Source organism: Nomascus leucogenys, chromosome 22a (assembly GCF_006542625.1).
Source record: "Nomascus leucogenys isolate Asia chromosome 22a, Asia_NLE_v1, whole genome shotgun sequence".
Taxonomy (NCBI): Eukaryota; Metazoa; Chordata; class Mammalia; order Primates; family Hylobatidae; genus Nomascus; species Nomascus leucogenys.
This window is the reverse complement of record NC_044402.1, coordinates 120,345,232-120,355,933: the sequence shown is the minus strand read 5'-3', so window position 1 is coordinate 120,355,933 and position 10,702 is coordinate 120,345,232. Positions and strand designations below refer to the sequence as shown.

General features: G+C 42.6%; 1 pseudogene; it reads right to left on the bottom strand.

The window, feature by feature from the left end:
- Window positions 1–4,359: 4,359 nt before the first annotated feature.
- On the bottom strand, window positions 4,360–9,870 carry LOC100602774 (annotated as a pseudogene).
- Between the last annotated feature and the right edge of the window lie 832 nt (window positions 9,871–10,702).

Sequence of the window (10,702 nt, the reverse complement as noted above, 5' to 3'; positions counted from 1 at the left end):
CAGGAGTGAGACACTGTCTGAAAAAAAAAAAAAAAAAAAAAAAGCGGGGGAGGAAACAAGGTATCTTCCCAAACCTTTCTTGCTAGAACAGAGGGAAAATACAGATTTAATCTCCAATAGAGCACACTGCTACATTTACAGTGTACATTTATTTTCTGTTTTTTAATTCCCTCTATAGTGGATACAGAATAAAATTGATGAGTCCTCTCGATGCAGTCCTTGAAAATTATTGTAGTAAATCTCCCTATGATTCGTTTTTCTTCAGTTAGAACTTAGTTCATTTCCTTCACATGCCAGATAATTCAGATAAAATCCCACTAGAGCAAATACAATTAAGTAAATGTTCTACATAAAGCAATTTGCCTTTTATTAAAACTTCATTGTTAAATGCCAGTGTGAAAACAGTAAATTTTTTATTTCAGCAGCTTTATATTTACACTGACTATGGATGCATGTCTCAGTTCAAATTGGTAGCAATTTACTAATTAATTAATTGCATTAAGGAGATTACAAGGTTAATAGCTGCTGTTTCTGATCATCGTTGGTCTTTCATGCAGGGTATTAAAAAGTAAAAATATACTAGTATTTATAGAATGTGTGTTTGCACCAAATAAATTCAATCTAATCCGAGAAGAGGGGTTCTTTTCAGTGCAGGGAATATCAAATTTGGTGCAAAACCTGAAAACCTACATTTGACTTTTGATTCCCCAAATTACTCCATCTCCTTTTTCTCACCACTAAAAATGTATTTGACAGACTTAGATTTCAAATGGGAAAAATGATACCCAAGTGGTAGCTATAAGTGGGTAACAAGATCTGCCCAAGTTCCCTCAACTTGGATGTCACTCCGCAGTCTCACTTTTCTATCTGCAATTGTCCTTTGCACCTGACCTTGGCATCTACATTTCTCTTTGGAAGCTGAGCTCTGTTCACTGTTGAGCCCATTGCATTCTTCTAAATATTAATACAAGCACAGAGTTGGACACACAAGCTCAGAGAAGCTGCATTGGAGGTGGAAGCTGCATTAGAATCAGCCATAGAGCCCCTCAGACCCACCGAATCAGGATTGCTAGGAGCAAAACCCAGCAATGAGCATTTAAACAGGCTCAGGCTGAAGCATAAGCACACGAGGGACACAAAAGGAGATGATGACGCTGTAGATAAAAGGTCTCCTGCAGATGTCCATGCCGGAGGTTATTGGATCATTGGCCACAGTGCAAGGCCACAATACTGTGAGTGACAGTGTGGGTGGCCTACCTAAAGGGCAGGTTCTGCCCAAAGCCAGTTGTCCTAGATCAGGACATTAAAACATGGTGGGCAGGCTTGAGAAAAGAGGTGGGGACTTCCTCTTCCTAGACATAGCTCTCCTAGACTGGACTCTAAGTATATAGAGATTCTCAGGGTGCCCCTGGGCAATGAGATGGAAAAATTGTCTTTGATGAGGGCCACAGGCTGGGGGCTGCCAAGAGAGGCCCCAGGGACAGAGCTGTTCCCATTGCAGCCAAAACTGGCTGCCCATACTCACAAGCTTGTCTGTGGGGAGCCCCCTTTGCAGTTCCCCCAGCAAGCCTGCAGAAACGTCAGAACCACACACCAACCAGCCTGGTCTCAGCTGTGCTCCAGGGAAAGATCTATGTCTTCCCTTGGCCAGAGCAGTAATCAGAGAACAGAGTTCAGAGCTAGTGAGTGAGGACAGCAGTAAACAGTCCCCCATGAGGATGACAAATCTCCAGAGAAGAGTTGGAACTGGGAGTTCTGCTGGTGAGAGTCAAGGAGTGGGGAGAGGGCTGTGTTTGAGGAAGACTGAGGAGGGCCTTGAATGCTATGCTAGGAGTCCAGAAGGCCTGGGAGGCCATTGAAGAGTTTTTAGCAGAAAGAGCATTATGATCAGATTTGTGTGCAAGAAAAATAACTGTAGCAGGCAGGATAGATTGCCTGGGGGAGGGCAGTGTGGAGGGGAGAAGGAAGCAGAGGGATAGGTTAGGAAGACACTGCAGTCATTGGGTTCGGATGATGAGTGAAAGGGAACACCTGTATCACTTTCCCCATCTGTCACTTCCAGACATGCCATCAGACCCTCATCCTTGTCCCTTCTGCCCAGGACACCCCTCCTAGGAGATACTGTCTGGACAGTCCCACCTAGGACTGACCAGAACCCTGATAACTCCTGTCTCCCTCTCCTCCCCCGGCACCAGCTAAACTACTTAGAATGATTATTTTGTTTAAAACCAACTGTTCAGCTGTGGTTATTTATACCTTTTTTTGGTCCCTGGGAAGGCAAGGGCCTTTGGGAAGAAAACAACCCCTCCAGCTAATGCTATTGAAGACCCCTTTGCTGTTCCCTCAACAAGCCTGTGGAAATGTCAGAACCACACACTAGCCTGGTCTCAGCTGTGCTCTAAGGAAAGATCTATGTCTTCCCTTGGTCAGAGCAATAATCAGAGAACTGAGCTCAGAGCTAGTGCGTAAGGACAGCAAGAAACAGTCCCCCAAAAGGACAGCAAACCGCCAGAGACAAGAGTTGGAACTGGGAGTTCCAACTGCTGGAATGTCCCTTGCTGGGAGTTCCTTGCTGGAGTGAAGCTCACAGGCCCAGTCAACACAAATAGTCCTTCGGGCTTCCTCACTGGTAGAGTTAGGGTTAGGGTGAGGGGTCAGGGTCAGGGTGCTCCTTGCATTGTTTTGTTCTTCATTTTAACTATAATCATATCCCTTTTGCTGTGCTGCTTTTTGCAGTGCATCTGGCTCAGCTCTCGCCACTGACTATGTGGCAGCCATGGGAAGGCACCTCACCTCACATGCCTCCAACTCTACATGGATCATTCCCCAAGGGCCCCAGAGCTGCATTCTGAGAGCTATGTCACCTTTACACTGAGGCCAAGGACTGCACAAAGCCCAGATGCCAAGGCAGATCAGTCTGAAGCTGGTGGATGACTTTGGCTCTGAGACTCCACAGCAGCCTTGCTTAATCTTGCTTTATTTGCAAAGCAGTCTAAGATGCTACCACCCAGCCTTCCCTCCCCGCTCCCTCCTGCACTGGGGTGGGGAGTCACTCTTACATCACACCCTGAAAGCTCCCAGACCTTTTCCCAGCTCTCTCCCCATTTTCCCTCACATAGGAATTTCCTCTAATAAAATCCTTGCATGTCTAATCCTGTCTTGACCTCTGCTTCTCCAAGGACCCAGATAAACACAGCTGTCCAGAAAAGAGAGACAACAGTTGTGCATTTGGGAACCTGGGACCCTCTAGCCCCTTATTCTTTCATTTCTGAATGTCTGTGGAGAGCTTAAGGAACCCCCAGCACTGAGGTGGGGGATGGGAGAGTACTAAGGTGGCACTTCCAGAAGAGGCAGGTTGGGGATAGGAGCTCAAAGTCAGGTCAGAATCTACCAGTCTGAACAGTGCCCTGGGCACTGCCAAGAACTCAGCATGGCTCCATCTCAGACTCTAACAGAAGAAAAGATAGAAAATCCTTCCTTACACTACCCCCTCTGGGAAATATTTCACACCCCTAATAGAATAACACAGTTGTGAAGAACACCTAGCCAGCTTGATTGACAGGACCCAAGGACAGGTAAGGCAGAAGAGGAGCCTGAAGGATTAGAAACCGTATAGGAAACACTTCCCAGCAAAAACCCAAATGTGAAATCAAGCTGAACGATTAAAATGGCTTACTTGCAACAGGACTTCATGGTGAAAACCCACGAAGTCGCTGCCAATCAGGTGCTCTTTTTGAAATTTTTTTTTAAATTCATTTAGACTTTTAATGAAAATGAATGCTGGGGCATGGAAAAATTTTGTTAACCCTCAATGTTGCCTAATCATGGCTAACAAGGATTCTCATACTTCTACTTGACTGAGGATTAAGCTGCTGACAGCAAGTTTATTAAATGAAGTCATTGTAATGAGGCAGCCAGCTAACTCTGCAGAGCTCTGCCCTGTGGTTCATGGTAGGCATCATTTAACCAAGAGCCATGAATTGATCGACCTCAGTAATCACGTTAATCTGCCTTTTCATTGTGATCTGGAGGATGTGACAAAAAGGAGTTTCAACGTGATCTGCAGACAAGTTGGAACAGAGGAGTTGACAGAAAAGTCTTTTTATCCCCCAAGAAAATCAAGGGGCCTAAAAAGTGTTAAGACTCCACATCTGTCACTAGGAGGTTGAACACCCCCAAAGAGCGTTCACAAAGACAGACCTGTAAGAGAGCTAACAGAGAATAATGCGGAACTTGGCCAGCCTCAGCAAGCAGACTTTGCGTTGCAGTGTAGTCGGCTTACCCAGAGGCTGGGAGCCAAAGGACTGTTTAAAGACGTTCATCTAGGTGGGGGATGGTTGCTAGTAGAGCCAGCTGCAGTCAAACTGTGAAGTGGCAACTTGCTGTCTGCAGCTCCCACCCTTCCCTTTGCTTGTCCTGAAATGCTCTCTCCCTCTCTGTCATAAAGGTCCTATTCCAGACCTAAGAAGAGAGAGGGAAAGAAAGGGAAACTGTTAAGTGTTCCATTTAGTTATTCTATTTCCCGCATTACCACAAGCCCCCTACAGTGGGGTTGGCTGATAAATTTCTAACAGTAAAGTTTGAATTGAATTTTTCCCCTGTCCTGCACCATAACCACCCTCTAATATCTCCAGGCTTTTAGTGAGACCTGCTCTGCCTGGGCCTTATCATTACTGTATTGGAAGAATGAGGACTGGTGGTTTCTAACAAAGGGTAAAGCAGGTAAGTAAGAAGTGAAGGCAGTCTCAGGAGACGGCATGAAGGTGAGGAGAGAATGACAATGAAGACAAAGGCAGGAACACAGGTCAACACAGGCACAGCAGAAGAACTATATCCTAGAGGAAGATGACCCTTAAAGGGAGAGGGCAGACACTTGGGTAACATGTATACATCTAGCTTGCTTTCTGCTTTTTAAAAAGTTTATTGCCATAAAAGACATGGAATCAACCTAGGTGCCCATCAACGTGGACTGAATAAAGAAAATGTGGTACACAGACACCATGGAATACTACACAGCCATAAAAAAACAAAATCGTGTCCTTTGCAGCAACATGGCTCCAGCTTGAAGCCATTATCCCAAGTGAATGAATGCAGGATCAAAAAACCAAATACCACATGTTCTTACTTATAAGTGGGAGCTAAACACTGGGTACACACGGATATAAAGATGGGAACAATAGACACTGGGGACTCCAAAAAGGGGTAGGGAGGGAAGGAGGGAGACAAGGGTTGAAAAACTATTGGGTACCATGTTCACTATTTGGGTGACAGAATCAACAAAAGCTCAAACCTTAGCATCATCACACAATATACCCATGTAAGAAACCTGCACATCTACCTCTTGAATATAAAATATATATATATATATATATATTTTGAGACGGAGTCTCTCTGTCTCCCAGGCTAGAATGCAGTGGTGCAATCTCAGCTCACTGCAAGCTCTGCCTCCTGGGTTCATGCCATTCTTCCACCTCAGCCTCCCAAGTAGCTGGGACTACAGGTGCCTGCCACCATGCCCAGCTAATTTTTTGTATTTTTAGTAGAGATGGGGTTTCACCGTGTTAGCCAGGATGGTCTCGATCTCCTGACCTCACGATCCGCCTGCCTTGGCATCCCAAAGTGCTGGGATTACAGGCGTGAGCCACCGCGCCCGGCCCCAAAAATTTTTAAAAAGAAGTCAGATTTAAGTACAAAAAAAATTAATGCTGTAATGTACATAATTGAAATGAAGGCTAGTTTTTGATGACGTAGGCTTACCTGAAGGGTGGTACTGTCCTTACATTTTGGTTTATACGTTCCAAAAATGTCTGACCTTCCCAAATATCACCTATATAGTTTCTAAATACCATAATGTTTGCTAAAAATCCATAGCATAAGAATTAAGACAACCTGATGTGAAAGCCAAGTATTCAAAGGATCTTAACCTTAAAAAGGGAAAGCTTTCGAATACAGGGAGTGAAAGGAGCTGAAGGCAAACATAGCCTCAAACCAGGGATCAAGGCTAAGAGAGGTTAAGAGTCTCATTCAAGGTCACGCAGTGGAGATGAAGCTCCAAGAGCCAGGTCTTCATTTAACTAATGCTAGGTTCTTTCCACTATTGTCTGGCCTAAGAGTGTCCTTACTTGTCCTCTGAAAAAAAAATTTTTTTTAATATTTCACTTTTGAGGTTCTCAGTCATTTGAGACTAGAACTTCTATAGGACAGTAAAGCCTTGTTTAATATTTTTTTAACCAAACTGTTTCCCCAGGAATCTGTTCTGGTCCCTTGCTTGTTGCTCCCCTTTTCCATGTTTGATTCAAGCCTCTGGATTTATTTAGTCATGGCTGGAGTAAAGAGAGAGGGGAGGAGACGGCCCAAGAACATCTTTAATAACCATAAGATGGCTGGCCGCTAAATCCTTTTCAAGAATTGAAGCTTTTGCTGTCTCACTGCTTTTCAGTCAAATTACAGGGAATGATATCTTGGATGATTAGGTCTGTGATGAAACTGGTTATAGAAGCTATTTCAGAACCCACAGTGGTTCCCACTTAAATCTAAACACGAAGACCTGCCACAGATACTCTATCTAAAACTATTTCAATGTGTTACGCTCTTCTGCACATGTCAATATTCTCTCCTTCGCAAAGCTAATCAATAACTAAAGAGAAAAAAAAGCAGATCTTGGTGAAAAAACATATTTGGCAATCCTTGGCTATATAAAATACTGCTTCAGTGTGGCAACCTTCGGTTGTATTTGCTGGCTTTGTTATCTGTATAAGCTGTCCTCTGAACTATTTTTGTTCTCTGTGTTTACTCTTGAAATTGAATTTTTTTCATTCTAAAGTGCACCAAGGATGCCACTGTAGACAATCCAAGCTCATGCAGCATAGAGTTAAGATGTGATAACAATCTGGTTTAGTTTGACCATTGGAGGCCATCAAATCAGTTCTTTCAGTCGCAAATGACCATTTGTGGGTCTGAGGGGATCCCACATAGCTCTGAAAAATCAATCATGTTAACTGGAAAATAGGCAAACTCCCAAAGCCCTGTGTACAGTAAAGACCTCTCCCAGTTGTTTTTAACAGGCTTGAACTATTACCAGTGAGTCACCATGGACTTTTGTCTTAATTCATTCCTTACTCTATGAAGACTTTTCCAAGACAAACCTTACATGCTATGATGTGGATCACAACAACAAAACAAAATAACCGGGTCGGGTGGTATTTTCCTTTATTGTAATATCAATGTGTTTTTTAATTTACCATATGAAGAAAGCTATGACAGGTACAGGATTTAGGAAGTGCTAAGAAACTCGCTCCGTAACACTTGAAGCAACCAATTTCTGCCGTCAATGTACTATGGCTCTCCTTCCACACCCATGACCCCTGGGGAGAGAAACAAAATCAAAGGTAACCACATCCTACTTACTTTTGGCAAGTGGGATTACTCTCTATTGGAACCGTTAATAACCCCTTTCCGGGATTTTGTTTCCTGCCGTGAATTCACTGCAGATTGAGTATAATAAAAGAGAATAGAAAAGGGCAAGTAAAATACCATGTCCGAAAGGCTGCTACACCCTGGAGAGCGAGCCAGTGTCTGTGGTAACTAGCCCCCTCTCCAGCTGCATGTGAATTGCTAGAAACAGAAATCTTTGGAAGTACAAAATAAGCTAAGAAATGTAGATGTGCTTTGTAAATGATAAAGCAGATAAATGTTTGTCGTCCCTGTTACTTTGGTAAATGTAAATGCAAAAATTCTCAAATGCCCTTAGTGGTGAACAAGACATTCACTTACCGGAGACCTAAAATGAGACCCAGGAACTGCTAATGCTGTCCTCTACCTGCTCAGGTTTCAGTTCTTCCTATGAAAGCCTCAGATTGCAGGGAGGTCTTTTTTTTTTTTTACTGTGGACATCCCCAGCTGGCAGAATGTGCTCATTTATAGGGCCTTCTCTGACTGAGGGGAGCCAAGGATAAAAGGAAAAATGGTATTCTCAAGTACACAGATCGAGGAGGAAAATCCACCAACTTCTATGTGACCAGTAAGAGAGTAGTGGGAATATGCCAACAGTGTGGTGGTAAATGGTTTTTGGTGGGTGTTTTGGGAGGCGGGGGCAGAGTTTAATGTTTTTTTTTTAATTTTTTACGAATACGCCAAAGATCCATGCAGTGCTGCCAGCATTGGACGTCAGCCTGGGCCACACGGCTGCATACTCCTTTGCAACTGGCCCTGTGATGGCAGAACCTTTCATCACACCTTTATTGCTTACTACAACCCTGGCATTATCTTCAAAATAAAGAAACAAGCCATCTTTGCTCTGGCGTGACTTCTGTTGTCACATGACCACCGCTGGATGCACCTTCCTTCTGAGCTCTGGCTCGCCTTACTGACCATGGCCATCACCACGTTACCCACACCAGCAGAAAGTTTTGCTGTCCCTTGATCTCATCCACAGAGATGACTACAGATTTTTCACTCCTATGTGGTCAGCACACTTGATCACATTTCCTACTAGAAGACCCAGGGAAACCCAGAATTTCACCTAGGAGGACCCACCACATCCTCACACTTCAACATCTTCAGAAAGAGGGTTGGTAAATATTTAACAATTGCTCTCTGGGGAAAAATGAATGCATATATAGATATACTGCATGTAGATGTTTGATATAAATCTTACCAATATAAAGGATCTATAGTACCCAATTTACAGATAATAACAAATTATACTCTTTATTATAAACTCCATACAGTCAATAGATTCTCACACAAGGCTTTGTTGATTTTTGCAAGATTCTTGTATCTGTACTCAATCTATGGTTGGAATAGATAAATGAGTGTGGTTACAACATGAATGTTGGTTGATATTTTCCTTTACATTAACAAGAAAAAAGAAAGTGATATAATAAAGATGTATGTCAGTATTTTCACTTGCTCTTCAATGACATGAGTGATTGCTTGGTGAATCAGATGATAGTTTCAAATACCGGGAGAATTTCCTAAGCCTTTTTTTACTATTCACAATGTAACAGTTACGGACATGACACACGTTTAAGTTTAATATGCATTATTCACATCTTCTCCATCACTTTCTTAAGTCTAGGCAATCAACGAGCCAATAAATCAAGCCCTGATTTGTACCATTTGCAGATTTCCAAGGTGTAAATATTCCCACCAGGGTTGATTCCAAGCTACCATTTTGATGTCACGGACTACAGAATTGGGAAGAAATGTGCAATAGCACACCGTGATATGCTGTTTCCACCATACTGAAAAAACGGATAGAAATAACCGCACGATCACAGAGAACAGTAAAAAGGTAGTAGAATAAATAGGAAGTAATGAGTTTTGAGAATTTATTGCCTTTTTCATGTAATTTACTTAATTGTAAGTTTACACAATTTAATTTTTAAGAATGGCTGTGTTTAACAATTGGCTTGAAAATTTCCTGAAAATTTGACGTCAGCTCTCATGAGCTGGTATGAGCCACTCCAGGACACCACAGGAAAATGCCCAAAACACACCTGTGTGGGCTGGGAATTTTTGAGAGGCTGAGCATTTGAGGCATTCCTATATCTGGGTTTTAGATTTTAGGGAAGTTGCCTAATTTTGAGCCTAAGTTCTTGAAGTGATGGTTAGGATGTGGAGAAGCCCATCTGAGCTCCTGGCCAAGCTCCTGGCCAAGCTTTGAAGGCTCCTCCGAGATGTCATTGTTAATCTTCATGTATGATCTTCCTAGTCCAACTAATTATACCTATTTTGTTTTGTTCTGAATATCACCCATTTGACAAGTAGGGTTACCAAACCTAGCACAGCCTTCTCCAAAGCACATCCTGAGACTGAAGTCTGATCAGCTTGGCTCCACCAGGAACCAACCGTCAGCCGATAAATCATGGGAAGATGACTGGCCAGGGGAAGGCTGAAGGATACCTGAATAATTTCACAATAATCATCTGGAAGATACTTGATCTAGGAAGAGGAGGCAGAAAAAGAAAGATTGCTGGACCATGTTTGAATGCAATAGTATGCCTGGTGGGAAGAGGGAGGAAACTGTGAGCAGTCACATGGGTTGGTACCCAGATCCTTAATTTAGTGTTTGGTGAAATCTTGCTACCACTCCTTTGCCCCCATGGCTTAGGGGAAATACAAACATCAAAATTACCTAAAGTCAAAGGTATCTTATTTGGTGTACTTGAAAGTTGACATGGTTCTCCTGTAAAGTCCAATCACCCTTGGGTCAGAAAAGCATTGAAGTAGAGGGCTAGCTGCACACAACTTGGGGAAATCCTCCTGATATTTCCTACAATTTCAAAGAATATGAACATCTGAACGCCCAACAAGAGGGAAAGAAGAATCATGATGAAAAGTCTGCTAAGAGTAAGTAGAGCCAGAGAGATCAGGGTTAAAATCTCTGCTTCACCACTTACTAGCTGTGTGACCTTCAGTGAGCTTCCTTAATGGTAACATGGGAATAATCATTTTACTTACATTTTAGAGTCATCTGCAGATTATATTTAAAGCCTCTAGCAAGTAGTAAATATATATTAGCTTTAAAAAATGTAAAAAGAGGAAGCACCTAAAGTTGTTTTTTTTAAAAGCAGAAAAATACAAATTTATTTACATTTCTGTAATATATCGGGAAAAATGGCCACAATATTTTGCAGCTTCTCTCATCAAGTGGTAAAATCCATTTATCCAATCCTCATATATGGGCTTGGCATGTAAC